The 16,967-nt window shown below is 44.6% G+C and overlaps 1 protein-coding gene across 2 annotated transcripts in view; it reads left to right on the top strand.

Annotated features, from left to right (window-relative positions):
• Positions 1-2,066: 2,066 nt before the first annotated feature.
• Positions 2,067-16,967, top strand: part of ADD3 (adducin 3) — a 128,284-nt gene continuing 113,383 nt past the window's right edge. The window contains exon 1 of one of the 2 annotated variants that reach the window (XM_040992137.1): positions 2,067-2,268. The gene's annotated coding sequence lies outside the window, so the exon portion shown is untranslated. The remainder of the gene's footprint in view (positions 2,269-16,967) is intronic. The other variant, XM_040992136.1, reaches the window with a different exon arrangement.

Genomic DNA, 16,967 nt, shown 5'->3' with positions numbered 1-16,967 from the left:
CGCCCAAGGGTAATTGTGGAGTCTACTAAAGTCACACACTTTACTAGCCGGCCGCGGGAGAAGCTGCCGCCGCCGCCGTAGGCTGCAGTGGGTTCCTGTGCAGCACTGCAGAATCCACACCTCGGGACCAGGAGACGCGGCCGCGTCCACCACCCTGGACTCCAGGAAGCCGTGCCTCGTCAGCGGGTGAGCAGATCTTGTATCCATTTTGTCCAGAAGCTGTGGGAGAGGGTGCAGTCATGCAAAAGGCTGCTTACGAGACACGCTTAAAATGGACTGTGTGCCTTTGCCTTGCATGCGGGGGTCTGCATTTGTCACTGGCAAATGCCCTGGACAGTGGAGACTATTCGCTCATGTGTGCCCTCCGCATACTTTTTTTTTCGCGATTCATAAAAAGAGGAACCTCGATGCATGCAAAGCTTTTTTCCCCTAAATGCAAGAGAACACCCAGCCACTCCCAATATCGCTCTCAAATACTGCAGATATTTAAAAATGCCAAATAAAAGGAGAGGCTAAGCATTTAATAAATATGATTTCTTCCCCTCCATCCCCCAAGGCTGGGAAGCCATCCCTAGGGTTCTTAAGGGATATTTAAACACCATAAAGGCATGGCGAGATTTTAAGCAAATGGGAGATTGGTGGCAGACTAAAATTTCTACAGCCCTAGCCCAGGGGCGCGAGAGAAAGCTAGGATAAAAATGAATCCCAGCTCGTGCCAAGACGAAATTCATTTTCCACACTTCGTATGTGGGAAGAGGAAACTATATTTTAATTAACACATTTTTTGGTTGTTGTTTTAGGGAGGAGGGAAGGGATGAAGAAGAGGGGGAAGGCGAGAGGTATTTGGGGGGGAAGAATGTGCGGGTGAGGAAGGAAGTGGAGTGTCGCCAGTGCCTTGGGAGCCACGGAGATAAGGGTGGAGAATGAAGTTTGTGGTGTGTGCTAGGGTGGGGTCGACCCCAAGGGGCATGAATCACGGGAATGGCGCTCGGAGGGGTGTGCTCGCGGGCGAACTCGTGCCCGTGGACGACGTGTGTGCGGGAGGACTGTGCAAGTCGTGGGTGGCACGGAGAAGCGTGCGCCGCCGGGAGGTCTATTTCGAGAACAGGTTTGGGGGGGTGACAAACGCGTCAGGGCGGTGCGGGGCTGTGGGTGGGGGGGCCGGCCCAGTGTCACCTGTGGATGCAGCCGCATTCCTGCAAACCGTGCCTCGCAAAGTTTGCCGGGCCCCAGATTCATTCCGAAGACTCCTCACCTCCCCAGAGGTCAGCGCTCAAAAGGTTACGCGGTGAGGGGCCAGAGGGTGACCGGGAAGATTCCCGACCGGGAACTGAGAGAGCCCCCGGCCCTCCGCTCGGTGGAGGTGAGCCCCCAAAGGCAACAGTGCTGCGAGGGGAAGCCAGGCCCCTCCAATGGGGGGCGTGCAGAGGCTGAAGCTCGGCAGTGGCCTCGCCCAGGAGCCCCGTGTGGGCGGCCGAGGCGCCTTCGGAAAGCTGCGACTGGGCTTCGGGGGTGAGGGGCTGAGGAGTGGGGAATTCGAGCACGTTCGGGCGGGAGACATTTCCGAGGCGGGCCCCCTCCCGCTCGCGGTCGGGTTTCCGTCGGGGTCGTTTCCCCCTCCGGCCCTCAGGGGACGCCGCAGCTCCGAGCTGCAGAGCCGGAGGAGGACGTTGAGGAGGCGCCAGGCAGCCGCCCCAGCACAGGCCCTTCCCGGGCTGCCTGCCGGGTCTGGAGGGCCCCCCGCGCCCGGGGCTCCGCGGACGTAAGAGTTTGCGGCCGAGATGGGGGCTCTAGGGGGCGGGGCCAGGGGGCGCGAGAGGCGGGGCCGAGGCGCGCGAGGGGCCGTACCGCGAGGAGGCGGGGCCAGGACGCGAGGGGCGGGGCTGGGCGCTGGCGGGGGGCTTGGAGGCGGGGCTTGGGGCGGAGCCAAGGGACGCTCCAGGGGAAGCTCGGCCAGTCCCGCCGGAGCTCGAGCCGCCAACCCGTAACGGTCGCCAGGCCGAGGGGCGGGAGGGGGGTGGGAAGGAGTGGGGTTTAAATGGTCCGTTTTTAAAGCCGCGAGCCAAAAGCTCGGGGCGTCGGCGACCCAGGTGTCGCAGCTTCCTGCTGCCCGCGGCTCGGCGTCCAGGTCCCTCCCTCCTCACGCCCCCTCCGCTCGGAGGGCTGCGGCGCTTAAGAAGCGGCAGCGGCGGAGCGGGCGAGCGCTTGCAGCCCCGGCGGCTGCGGAGGAAGCGGGAGGGCCGCACAAAGCCAGCCGGGCGCTGCGAGGTAATCCTGAGGGGGGACGGGAGGCTGCGGCTTCGCGGTCCCCTACGGCGGCGGGGACACCGCTCCGGGGGTCGCGCGGGGCTGGGGACTTGCTCTGAGTGGTTCCCGCGCCTCAGGTGAATCCTCTCCCGAGGCGGGCCCGAGGAGGAGCGTACCTGTGGGTGGGTCCGTCCGGGGGTCCCCCCACCCGCAGAGTGGGGTCGCCTCCCTGGGGCGTCTCCTGCGGTTCCCCCGAGTGGGGTCGGCCCGCTCCGAGTCCTGGCTGCAGCTTGGGTGACCCGGGGACCTGAGACCCCAAGCCCTTGAAGGTGCGCTCGCCGAGGGGCGCGAGGTTCCCGCTCTTGGAAAAGGTGGAGGGAAGGGAGGCGGTGTTGGTTTTACTGGGTTTGCTCTACACGTTTGAAAAAAGGGGGACTTGTGTCACCAGGTAAAAGCGTTGAATCACCGTCCCCGCAGTCGGTGTTCTGTCCCCCGCGTGCGCGCACACACACATGCACACACACACATGCACACACGCACACACACACGAACACAGCACCCCGGGAGTGTGGACACGTTAGGTTGCGTTTCCTGCGCGGGGTGACAGGCCAGGTCTGACCTCCTCGGATGTCCGCTGCTTTAGCTGAGGCAAGGACCACAGACAGGCAGAGGTCGAATAAGCCGGGCCTCTGTGCAAAAAAGCAAGATTGGCCTCCGATGAACTTTTTGGGTTGCGGAGATTTCATTCCAACTAGGTGCTGGTGTAAGGCTGGGAGCGCAAGGAGAACCACTCATACCCTCACCCCGCGACGTGCTGTTGACCTGCTGGCGTGCTGTGGGACTTAACTGCGCCGGGAGGCTTTGCGGGGAGGATTATTTGCAAGGTTGATGGAGGAATTGATAAGATTCTGCGGGACGGCCCGCTGCGTACTCCCGGTGGAGGATTTAGCCGTGGGAAGTGGTTGCCTGCTTTGAATGTCCGCCATCCTTTGGGGGTCTGGAAGACTTTTAGCGGGAGTGTAGGTAAAGGGAATGGAAGTCAGAGTACATTGTCATTTGTTGTTGTTTTTCTGGGTTAATATGCTTGGCTTGTTGAGATTTGTGGAGTGACAGTATGAGGCTGACTCGCTTGAAGGAATCAGTTGCTTTTGGAGAAAGGTTTTCAGTCTGTCTGCATTTCATTGTACTGCTCCAACAGGGCGACGTTTCAGTGGGAGGACTGGGGGGGGGGCAGGTCCCTTTTGCTATAATTAACTCTTGTGTTTCTAAAGAGTTCAATCTGTGCTTTTAAATTTGACCTAAATTGCTGGCCTGTTGATAATAGTTGCTTTTAAAGAAAAAACAGCAGTGCTTCTATTTTGAATGTCAAAGTAACTGAAGGAGGTTTTGAGATAGTTGGTCATGAAGCTTTCAATATATTATAGCTTTTGACATGTTACGATATCAGGAAATGTTTGGCAAACATTTGACATGATACACATGATCATGTCTCTCTTGGGAGATCTGCATGCTACATGGCAGGCGGATTCTATCTTCATAATATTGACTGAAGATAACTGAAAAGACGGTATGCTTTGCTGTCTCCAACTCCTTTTCGGTAAGGTCATTCTGGCGTAAATGTGAGTTCTACGCCATGATCTGGATTTGGTTTTTGTAAAATCGGAATGTCTTTGAGACTTAGAGGACGTGGTGTCTCTGACAGCTTTCCGCCCACGTAGCCCGGAAACCCAGATACGAGGTGCTGTCCGGCTCACGAGGCTGTGGCATCCCCCCGTAGACCTACCAGGACTGAGGGTTGTCCCATATTAGCTTACGGCTGGGTAGCCGGCTAACCTCCCCCCTCTCAGAGTGGTCGGTTAGTGGATGGTGGCAGTGTGTACATTCATCACGAGGGGACAAGAAGCATTACAGTTGCAAGAAGAAATGACTTGAAAGCATACAAACCCAACTCTGAACAGCCACGTTTGCAGAATGATGAGGAAAGATCATGTCAGAACCTTTGCTTTACCTTAGTTGTGGTAGCTAAAGTGTGTGGAGTCTTTATCCAGTAGGTGCCTTTAGTGTTTATTGTCAGTATATAAAATGACATTTTTCGAAGGCAGTTTTTTCATGCTACTCAGCGAATATTTTAACAGCCATTATTTATTTGCTTTACTTCTGTGCCAGGCAATATTCTAAAAGCCTTATATGATTTAATTTACCTAATCCTCCCAACAACTCAGTGACTTCATTGAGGCATGGGCAGCTTAAGTATATTGTAGAGTTCCAACCCAGAGTCAGGGCCTGTGTAGCCCCTGGAACGTGAAGCTGTTTCACTCAGTGGTAATTTGTACAAACCAATGAGAGGTGTTTGTATTATTTAAGACTTACCAGTTGCACACATCTTGTCTTTTATTAATACCATCACCAGTCTGTGTTGAAGTTTGTCAAGCTGTGTTTAATCTGTTAGATAGAGTCACCTTTTGATTTTGGAAGAAAGAGGATTCTCTTTTGATACACCATGTTTAATTTACTAGGAACCTAGAGATTGTGCTAGAGTATGTTACCTCTTTAATTACTAATGATTAAAGCTTTTGATTTTAAGCTTGTCACTTGAGTTGCAAGTGCTCCAGGGACTGCTGCTGCCCATAGGAAATCTGGTCCTGCCAGAAAGCCGCAGGCCGGATCTTCCTTTTGAATACTACCTTAACCCAAGGTGGAGTTTTAACTTTATTCTGAATTAACTTTCCTTCTAAATTAAGTTCCTTTTAAATGAACTTTAATTGAAAAGATAGACTTGTGGCTTTCACTTTGTGGCTCACATCCCTTAAGGTATTATGTCTTGCTGTTTCGTTGTAGTAGCTGATATGTCAGGAAATTATTTATAATCTAAATTAGGAATTATCTTAAATATTGTTTTAAATTACTATGGATAGTTGATATGCCTTGTTGATGATTTTGTGAAATGTCAATTAGGGAAAAAGTTTGAATTGATAAAGCATAAGCTATATGGAAGAAAATTTCTAACCTGTCTCTTAAACTAAAGTAACACACTTTTTTAGAAAAAGTTTTTATTTATTTGAAAGACAACATTACGGGGTTGGGTTGGGGAAGAGAGATCTTCCATCCCATGGATCACACCCCCTTGAGGGCTACAAGGGCCTGGGTTGGGCCAGGCCAAAGCCAGGACACTGGAATTCTTTGGGTCTCCCATGTGGTTGTCAGGGGCCCAAGTGCTTGCACCATGTTTCATTGCCTCTCTTAGGTGCACTAGCAGGGAGCTGGGTCCAGAAGTGCAGCAGCCAGGTCTCATACTGGATGCACTCATATGGAACACCAATTTTATGAGGTGGCTTAACCGACAGCTCAGTGACACCAGGGCCACATTGTTTTTTTTTTGTTTGTTTTTTAAGCTGCAATTAATATTTAGTGGTGCTTCAGATTTCTTTGAAAGTATTAAATGTCTATATTTTGAATAGGAAAATCTTCGAAGTATCACTTCTAAGGGTGATATGCTTCCTTTTAAACATAGGCCAATTTGAAATTCAGTGGTTATAGGCTGAGATGGCATTGAGATTCAAAATGAATGCATGAATACTTTTCTATGTTAATGCTCCGTCACTTGAACTTAGGAGCCATGCACAGAGTTTATAGGCGAGATTCCTATGAGGCTTTTTCAGTTCTGGCAGAGATTGAATTCTACTGGGCAAAGGCCAGTAGTGTGGTAGGTCCACCTCAGGCGGAGTGAGTTCTGTAGAAGCCTTTTCTTGGCTGTGACTTGGCGGGGGCATCAGTTACCCTTTAGATGAATTTATGATAGTCTTCCTTATCCAAGGTTTGTTTTCTGTGGTTTCAGTGGTTGAGTCAGTGTCTAAAAATATTAAATGGACAGTTCCAGAAACAAATAATTAACAATTTTAAATAACTTCTATTACAATGTATTGTTAGAATTGTTCTGATTAGTTATTGTTTTTCATGTTTTATTGTACCTATCTTATAAATTGAGCTTTATCATAGGCATGTATATATTTATAGGAAAAAAACAGTGTTTTAAATGGCTTGGTATTATTCAAGGTTTCAGTTATCTACTAAGAGTCTTAGAACATACTTCCTGGGCCTAGTGCAGTAGCCTAGTGGCTCAAATCCTTGCCTTGCACATGTTGGGATCCCATCTGCCACTGGTTCATGCTCTGGCTGCTTCACTTCCCTACCAGCTCCCTGCTTGTGGCTTAGGAAAGTACTTGAGGATGGCCCAAAGCCTTGAGACTCTGCACCCATGTGGGAGACCTGGAAGAAGCTCCTGGTTCCTGGCTCCTGGCTTTGGATTGGCTTGGCTCTGGCCATTGCGGCCACTTGGGAGGTGAATCAGTGGATGAAAGATCTTCTTCTCCATCTCTCCTCCTCTCTATATATCCAACTTTAAAATAAAAATAAATGTATCTTAAAAAAACCTGAAAATGCACTTTAAAAAAAGAACATATCTCCTGTGGTTGTGGGGGGCACAGGAAAAACATAATTGTTTTTCTTGTAGTGGTAGCTAATTATAGACACACACACACACACACACACACACACACACACACGGTGGGTTCTCTTTCTTTCTCGTAAAGTTAAACATAATTCACTTGGCTTTCATTCAATAAATAATTAAGTACTAATACTATGCATTGAGCTTTGGGTTTTTTTCAAAAGTTGGGGTACAAAAGAAGTTTGTGGACATTTTGTTTATTATATGTGTGTTTTTAATGTTGTAGTTCTTTGGACAAGTCTTAAGGTAAAGTTAAAAAATAAGATTAATTGTACAGTTGAAAAATACCTGAATGTTGAAGAAGTGTTGTTTTACTTGTCCTGAAGACTTAGATGATAACATAGATAAGGAGAATCAGTCTCTGGTTTGTGTATCGTTGAAAAGCTCTACTTACTTTTTTCAGGCTTTTAGGATATTATTTATACATTTGAAGAGCAGTTTAATGCGAAGTATTCTTCTCGAAGAGTGAATGTGATTTACAGAGTTGTTCAGTATAATCCAGATAGTAGCAGAATCACCAAAAATTATAAAAAGGCTGCAACTAACCATTGGGTTTAGAAGGCTTACCATTCTTTTCTTTCTTTTTTTTTTAAGATTTTATTTTTATTGGAAAGGCTGATATACAGAGAGGAGAGACAGAGAGGAAGATCTTCCATCCCATGATTCACTCCCCAAGTGAGCACAACGGCTGATGCTATGCCGATCCAAAGCCAGGAGCCAGGAGCTCTTCTGAGTCTTCCACACAGGTGCAGGGTCCCAAGGCTTTGGGCCGTCCTCGACTGCTTTTCCCGGGCCACAGGCAGGGAGCTGGAAGGGAAGCGGGGCTGCCGGGATTAGAACCAGCTCCCATATGGGATCCTGGGCGTGCAAGGCGAGGACTTAACCACTTACGCCACCGCGCTGGGCCCAAGGCTTACCATTCTTACAAATGTTATGTGTGTTTGGTTTGTTTAAATGTTTATTTGAGAGACCCAAAGAGCACGTCTGTTTGTTAGCCCCTCAAATGCCTGCCCAGGCCAGATCAGGAACCAGGGGCTCCATCCAAGTTCCGCATGTGAGCAGCATGGAACGCAACTACTTGAGCTGTTCCTGCTGCCACCCAAGTCCATGTTAGCAAGGAAGCCAAGGCCAGGGTCATCAGTTACATCTTTAAATATTTCTTGAGGAGATGGTATAGACTTGGCTTCCAGCTATGCTAAAAGCTGGGCTGTTTTGCATGAAGTGTGTTGGCTTTGGCATATGTTTGTGCTCTTTGATTGAGTCTGAATCTAAATGGATCCTTTACCTGATGCTGTGCTGAGCTGCATTCCCACCATCTACGTTACACTTTCCTTTTGAAGAAGTTGACTAGTTAGAACGTAGAAGGAAATGATAGGACTTGCTGTGGTAAGGTGAACTTTGAAACCTTTCTTTTACATTGCTTGAAATTAACCTGAAGGTACTGTGTGTAGGCAGCATGTTAACTAACTTTTAAGACTGCCAGCTTCTCAAATAAGGCTTTAGTTTGAATCAAGGATTCTGAAGACTCATTTTTCTTTCTTCAGTATGCTTACATGGGTTCCAAAGGACAGAAATTTCCCACAGCCAGCTGGGGGATAAAAACATTTCTGAAAGATACACTGTTCTAATGTATTTATGTGAGTGAGTATGAGAATGAACTCCCATCCGCGGGTTCACTCCTTACTTGCCTTCTTGGGCTGGGAGCTGGGCCAGGCCATACCAGGAGGCTGGAATGCCATCTAGGCCCACTGCATGGGGGGCAGGAGCCAAATTACTTGAGCCATCAGGACAGCCCCTTGGGTTCTGGTTTGCCCAAAAGCCAAATTCATAAAGTTTTTTTTAAAGATTTGCTTATTTTTATTGGAAAGATATATTTACAGACAGAAAGATTATTCCTCCACTGGTTCACTCCCCCAAATGCTGGAGCTGAGCCGATCTGAAGCTAGGAGCCAAGAACTTCTTCCAGGTCTCCCATGTGGGTGCAGGGGTCCAAAACTTTGGGCCATGCTCTGCTGCTTTCTCAGGCCACAAGCAGGGAACTGAATTGGAAGTGTAGTAGTCAGGACTCAAACTGGCCAGTTTTGGAAAGAGAGGATTGACTAATTGAGCCATCATGCCAGGTCCCATACTGTCCTTAAAACTAGCATGTCAAGAACTGTACTGTTTGTTAGTAAAACAAAATTATTTTAATTTGTCACGTTAAGTATTAAGGCAAGCAGTGAATTAAGATCACAATCTAACGCCTGATGAGATGGCTTAATGGCTAAATCTTTACCTTGCTGGCATTGGGCATATAGGCACTCGTTCATGTCCTGGCGACTCCACTTCTTGACCAGCTCCCTGCTTTGGGCCTGGGAAATTAGTGGAGGATAGCCCAAACCCTTGGGACCCTGCATCTAAGTGGGAGACCTGGAAGAAACTCCTGGCTTTGGATTGGTTCAGCTCCGGCTGTTAGGGCTGCTTGGGGAGTGAACCAGTGAATGGAGGATCATTCTCTCTGATTCTACTCTCCATAAATCTGATCTGCCTTGCCAATTGAAAAAAAAAAAAGGTAATAACCCAATTCCAGATAACATGTTAAATTGTTATCACTTTAGCTAATTCTCATTCTACATGAGGTTTATTCTTGTGATTTCTTACTCCTCCTTTCCTTCATCAAGGAAATGCTCACCTTCTTGGGTGGAAGAATGGACAAAACAGTATGGGTCTGAGTCACTCATCCTGTGTAACTTAGCTCCTGGTGTCTGTAGGTGCATGCTAGAGGAATTGCAGTTCCAACAGTATGGAAGACAAGTAGGTTGAGAAGTGCCAAGTTTGTCATTGTCGTGATTAGTGTGTGTCTTTTGTTTTTATTTTGTCACCAGTAGTCGTGTGTTTGTGAAGTTCTTCTGTGGTGAGTCAGCTCATCCTGTGCAAGGACAGTATTTCCTTTCCTGTACAGTATTCTCGTCCTGCCATCTTTTGACCTGCTGCAATGAGTTAATGCTCTAGCAGAGAAATGAGTTTATTTGGTGTCTTGTTAGAGGAGATAATTAGACTTACTTGGTATGTCTAAAGACATATTTTAGGGCTTAAAACCTCCCAAGAGACTCGTGAAACCATTGTACTTGTAACTTTTAAATAAATTTTTATTGATATTTAAGATTTATGTTTATTGGAAAGGCAGTTTTACAGAGAGGAGGAGAGGCAAAGATCTACTGTCCATTGGTTCACTCTCCAAATTGCTGCAGCTGCTGGAGCTGAGCTGATCTGGAGCCAGGAGCTTCTTCCAGGTCTCCCATGGGAGTGTATGGTCCCAAGGCTTTGGGCCATCCTCTACTGCCTTCCCAGACCATAGGCAGGGAGCTAGATTGCAAGTGGAGCAACCTAGATATGAACCAGTGTCCATATGGGATCCTGGTGGCTCCAAGGCAGGACTTAGCCACTAAGCCACCGTGGGGCCCTAGATTGTACTTTTTACCCAGCAACAATTAGTTGCAGTGTCATTTCTCATTTATCTTACTAGACCATAAGGAAAAGATTCTGTGAAGTCAGCCTATTAACTGGAAAGATGGTTTGGGGAGGGCTTCATTGTCAAGCGGAGCTATAAAAGAAGTGTTTCCGGTGGAATGTTGGCTGCTGCTGTGCCTGAGTGGAGGTGGAAAAGGGGTTGGCAGTGAGGTTGATACATTGTTTTTATGCCGAATGCACTTCTAACAATTATTTTAAGAAGAAAGAAATAGCTTGAAATCACCTTACTCTTTCTTTGTTTCTTTTTCTCTTCTGAGAGGTTTTCTGTCTCTCCTAGGGAAAGATGGCATTTTTAAGCTGATGTCTATCTGCTAAAAATTTGGCTTGCAGCTGGAGATTGCACTAGAAAGAATTTTCTTTCCTTGTACACAATGTTTTGAATTTTAAATAGATATCTTTAAACAAATGTGAGAAACTTTATCATCTATTGGTTGGGAACCATTATGTATTTATAAATAGGTATTATCAGTGAATAAGAAATTTATATAGCATATAAACTTTTTTAAAAAGTATCTGCAGACTTTGTATTAGAATATTTGAGTCTTTTTAGTGGATATCAGAAATACTGAAAGTAATACATCTCTTATTTGTCTTTGTGAATGTGGATAATGACACAATCAAAATTTAGTGAACAGTTTCTCATTGTTAGATACGCTAATGAAATGCGCAGTAGACAAGAATCTCATCAGTGACTGCTGAGTCTGTCACTACTGGAGAGTGGGCTAAGGCAGGAACACTTTATCCCTCAGTGGCAGGAGTGTATTTGCTTGATAAAGTAAAGGCTGTGAGAAGTTGGTTACCTGGTAATCACTTGAGTTAGATGACTTTATATTGTGTTGAATGTCAAAATCGAAATCTCCTAGGTCTCTTAAAGTGGCTGGCTTGACCCATCTGCTTTTGATGCGTGCATTTCCAGAGATCGTGATTATCGGTTAAGTGCTTTGAAGAAAAAAAACATTCCTATTTTGTGCCACACCTGAATGCCATACAGTATATTTCTTGGCATTTACTTAATTTGGGGCTCCAGGGGCTCCACTGGCTTCTGAACAGCCAGTGTCAAGTTGAGCAGCAGTTCCTTTTCTTGGAGAACTCTCTGCCAGTCCTGGAGAAGTTAGTCCCACACTCATTTGGAGTCTCTGACAGGATCTTAGAAACAAGTGGAATTGTTGCCTGCTTAAGTTTAATTATATTTCCCAGCAGGAGGCCTAAACACATGATGAAGAACTAATTCAGCACTTGTTGGAATGCATGGGAAAGTAGAGGCCTTAAGAAGTTATTGGAACGTACATTAAAGAGTCTAACAGTGGTCAAATCATTATTAAATTAAATGGTAAAGGAAATTACTTTAATGAGAAATCCTTGGTTTAGTAAGTCAAGTGAAGATCTGCTGGGACTTAAAATCAGAAAAACAAATTATTTTTTTTAAGTTGGAGTTTTAAGTGTATTTAAAAAGTGGCAAAAGGAAGGATGGAGGCACAGGGAGTGAGCGCTCCTTCACTGATCCACTCCCCAAAATGCTCACAGTAGGTGGGGGCCATGCCAGGCCAGCGCCAGGTACCAGGAACCGAACAAGGCCTTCCCCAGAGGTTCCAGGACCCCATCACCTGGGCCGACATTGTGGCCTCCCGGGGTCGCCTGCAGCAGAAAGCTGGAGTCAGCTGTTAGGCTCAGGTACACTGATACAGCTTGGGAGTCCTTTAATGACCAGGCCGAATGCCACCACTAAGTTTATTTTTTTTTTGTTGGTGTGGGAGGTTATTGGTATGTTAGTTACCTGCCTGTACTTTGCTTCCTTCTAAATATTTTTAAGAGGTTATGCTTTTTCAGTAATATTCCATTCCACATCCAGATAATATTTATTAATGTACCAGTCTAAGTTCCTGGGAGGACCTCAGCGTTCTGCGTGTGTGAGGAATGCTCTGTCCATCAAATGGATAACCATAATTCATGTGTGTGTTGATGTTTTATTGAATGTCTCCTTGCATTGAAGAGCTATCAATACCTGGCTGCTACCTCTGATCATGTTCTTGTTTATTTTAAAAAATATATTTTGATATTAGAAGATGTCTTTGTTAGCTTAAAAGAGAAAGATCATGATTAACTTGAAAGATTGGAAATTGTTTGGGTATAACAAAAAACTCATAAACTCTCAATGGAACATTGGTTAGACTGTGTTATTCTAAAGCCACTCATCTTTTTGAGCTTCTTGTTTTTCCCTTCAGATATAAACCTCCTTAGGATATGAAATATACCACTCCTGGGGATTCTGACTCCCCTTCGCTGTTGAACATAGAAAGGTCAGCATCATGTAAGGTCATGATATAAAGATGTCACCTGCTGGTGTGTGATAGATGTTGAATGACAGGTAACAAATCAAATGCCACAATACTGGTTAGAAAAAGGCACTTTAGGTGGAATGGTCATAAGATGCCCCCAAGAAAGAGCCTAAAGCTGGACAATAAAGGGCAGGTTGAGCTTTTATTAAGTAGAGAGGGTGGAAAAGATTTTGGTCAGAAATTCCATAAAAGCAACATTTTTCTGAAGTATGATAAGAGAGGGTTTACAGCAGTGGTTCATGGACTCACATAAGGCACTTGACTACTAAAGCATACACCTGTTGTTAGCAGTGTTAAGGAATCGCTTCACTAGCAGATGCACTAGGATCCTGTGGTGGGCATGGAAGGGGAGCGAGAGGTACGAATGGTTAAGAGCACGAACTCAGTAATGCTCCCTCTGAACCTCATATAGCAATGACTGATTCATGGGAACATCAGTGTAAAGCTGTATATTTTTTTAAGGTTTTTTTTTTTTTTTCCTCATTGGAAGGCAGATTTATAGAGAGAAGGAAAGAAAGATCCATCTTCCATCTGTTGGTTTGCTCTCTAGATTGTCACAGTGGCCAGGATTGGTTGGGTCCCAACCAAATGCCTGAATGTAGAGGCCCAGGTACTTGGGCCATATTTCTCTGCTTTCCCAGGCACGTTAGCAGGGAGCTGAATGGGAATTCCTGTAGCTGAGCCTCGAACCAGTGCCCAGATGGGATTCTAGCATCACAGGAGGAAGCGTAACCTACTACAACATAGTGTAAACCTTGTAAAACTGCTTTGAAGCTAGTAACACTTGGGAATGAGTATTAGGAATCCTCATCATTCCCAAAATGGGATGAAGAAAGTTTCTTTTTGGGAAGAAGTATGCCTTTTTAAAAAGTGTATATCTGTCCATCTTTTACTTTGCTGAATTTTAGAGTTCTGTTGACATCTCTGTGGTGATTTCTAAATATAATACGTGGATGAATGAAGAGTTGATATAATTTTTATTTTACATTGTTTTTAGATTTTAGAAGATTTTTTGAAAGCACCTGGAATCTCTCAGATATAATCATACTTACCATTTGCTCTTTAAAAAATAGTGTGGCTATCTGTTCAAGACATTTCAGTGACTTTTTAAAATTAGCTTTTTGCATATAAAAATGTGAGAGTTGGGATATATATCAAATTTCAATTCAACTGGAAGATGGCTAGGAGTATACATTCTAAGAAGGTAAGTTCAACTAGTGGTTTTAGACTGGAAGTTGGCCAAGACACCTGTAATTGTGCCATGGGGAGTTTCTTGGAATGAGTCTCATCGAAGGTAAAGATCATGAAAGTCCTTGGCTTTGGGTGTGCAGTGTTTTGGAGTTCGTCCACTTACAGAATTTCAGTTCTTCCGAAGCAAAGATTCTTCGGCAGTGGACAGATGCCTTCCAACAGTGGAATGAGATAGATAGCAGATTTTCCCAGAGTGAACTGTAGGGCATTGTGGTGGTGTACTTTTCCAGAGTTGATGCTTTCCATTCCCAGTCAGGACTTTATTGTGTTTGCTAATGTTAATTCCTAATTCATATTTTACTGACCTCTGCTTAGCCCTCCTTTTTAAAGCAGCTTGGTTCTTCATTTGTTCATTCAACAAATATTTATTATGCATTTAAATGTCAGACGCTTTACTCAGTGCAGAGATATAACACAATTTGACATATTTTCAGGTGATTACTTTGTGCTTTGCTATTAGGCCATTGGGGACGAGTGTGGGTCCAGGAGACTGCTTAGGAGATACTGTGGTAATCTTGGTGAGAGTTGGTATGTATCTGTAGAGGTGATGAGATTTAATTGCTTAGATATAGTTTGGAGATGGAGCCAGTGGTATTTTCTAACTGGGGCAAGGTACATGTGGAAAGAATCAAGCTTGACATCAAGTTTTGGACCTAGGCAAAGGTCTGCAGGGGTAGAAGTTTGGGGAATGAAAGAAAATAGTTTAGTGAGTCATACTAAGTTTCAGGTATATTTTATTTAATTTTTTTAAAGATTCATTTATTTTTATTACAAAGTCAGATATACAGAGAGGAGGAGGAGAGAGAGAGAGGAAGATCTTCCGTCCAATGATTCACTCCTGAAGTGAACGCAACAGCTGATGCTCTGCTCATCTGGAGCCAGGAGCCTCTTCCGGGTCTCCCACGCGGGTGCAGGGTCCCAAAGCTTTGGGCCATCTTCGACTGCTTTCCCAGGCCACAAGCAGGGAGCTGGATGGGAAGTGGAGCTGCCGGGATTAGAACCAGCACCCATATGGGATCCTGATACATTCAAGGTGAGGACTTTAGCCACTAGGCCATACTACCAGGCCCCATTTTTTTCTAATTTAAATGTGATGGTAAAAATGGTTACCAACCTTTTAAAATGTATGCAACTGTATGTAAATAGAAGAGTCTAGAACAAAGAGTTCACAAGATTTAAGATGATAGTATAGAGACAGGCATCTTGGCTTAACAGGTTAATTCTCTACCTTCATGTACTGGCATCACATATAGGCTGGTTTGTGTACCGGCTGTTCCACTTCTGATTGAGCATCCTGCTTATGGCCTTAGAATGCAGCGGAGGATGCCCAAGTCCTTGGGCCCCTGTACTTGAGTGGGATACCCTGAAGAAGCTCCTGCTTTTTGGCTCCAGATTGGATCAGCTCCAGCCGTTGCAGCCATTTGGCGAGTGAACCAGTGGATGGAAGATCTCTCCTCTTCTTTCTGTAAATCTGCCTTTCTAATAAAAATAAATAAATCAGAAAAAATCTTAAATAAAATGGTAGCATAGAGTTAGTATTTTGACAATGTTTTTCTCCTGTATATGTATGCGAGATTGTTGAACACCTGTGCACAGCATATTAGCAGGAAGTGGAAACAGTCTGTATTCTAGCAAATTATAAATATATGCTGTATATCTGTACAGTGGAATAATTTTTGCTCACAAGTGGGATGGAATACATGTTAAATGCAAGAAGCCAGACACAAATGACTATGTATTTTATGATTCCATTTATATGAAATCTTGAGAATGGACAAATCTGTAAAGACAGTTGTAGCCAGAGCTGGAGGAGGGTGCATACAGGGAGTGATGGCTTCCTGGGTGTTGGGTTTCTTTTTAGGTGATGAAATTAGGTAGTGGTAATGGTTACATAATACCTTGAATATACTAAACATCACTGAAATGTGCATTTTTAATGAGTAAATTTTATCATACATGAATAACATTTTCTTTTTTAAAAATAGCAGGAAAAGTATGTGTGCACATGCGCATAATCATATATACACAATAGCAACTGAAACATCCTCTTTAGACCTTACTTCTGCAACAACTGCTTTCTCACTAGGAAGTTAGATGAAGCAAGGATTATCACATCCGGCCTGCTGTAAACAGGCCCAGTTAAAGTGACTTAGTTTGTCCAGGTAGAAGTTAAGAAGAGGGTTTCTATTATCTTAGCCTTGATAACTCATAAGTGAATTTGATTAAAAAAATCCTATTGTCCAGTTTTATAGGGATGATCTGGATAAGCAAACAAACAAAAAAAAACAAACCCAAACCAACAAGCAGAAACATTTGTATGGGTTTCAGAGAGCAGGTACCAGCTTATAATGTTTACTAGGGATTAGTCAGTCATCTTCCCATCTTCCCTATACAAATAATTTAAAAAGAAGGAATACTCAGTTGTAAATCAACCAAGGTGATGTTTACCTTCTTAAAAAACATAATCATCACAGCTTTGCATATTTAAGAAGTACAGGAAAGGATTATCTTTACCTTTTATACACCACTTAACCAAGCCAAGTATTACTTTTAGTTTTTAGTTTGCATAACAAGGAGAGAGATCCACTGACTGGTTCACCCCTCAAATATCCAAAGTGGCAAGCTGGGATTTGGGAATTAAGTCCAAGCCGCTCACGTGGGTCCAGAGTCCAATAACTTGAGCCGTCATCACTGCTGTTCAGTGTGCACTATCAGGAAACTGGGTCAGGGTTGTGAAACCCGTGTACTCAGACATGGGATGGAAACATGTTAACTGGTAGGCTAGATGCTTGCCCCTTGTTTAGTACCAAGATATAATTCACATAAAATTTATTCCTGATTTCATTTTGAATGTCTGCAGGCATATGTCCTTTTGCATTTTATTAGAATGAAAACTTCTAGAGAACAGAAATCTGTATTATTTGAATGACAGCTGCAGATCATGCAACCTTTGGCTGCTGAGATTTAGATTTTGTTGTGTGGTGCCTGTTTTAATTGATGCACTTTATCATCAGATATGTCTAAGATATGGTAATGTGAAGAATGTCTTAATTACAAGTATTGGTAAAGACAAGGTTGGAGGAATTCAGAGATGATGAGGAGCTAAGGCTTGGATA

This window comes from Ochotona curzoniae, unplaced genomic scaffold (genome assembly GCF_017591425.1).
Source record: "Ochotona curzoniae isolate NIBS_2020 unplaced genomic scaffold, NIBS_Ocur_1.0 contig_66, whole genome shotgun sequence".
Classification (NCBI taxonomy): domain Eukaryota; kingdom Metazoa; phylum Chordata; class Mammalia; order Lagomorpha; family Ochotonidae; genus Ochotona; species Ochotona curzoniae.
Note: the sequence above shows the minus strand (reverse complement) of the source record. Positions and strands in the feature narration are given on the sequence as shown.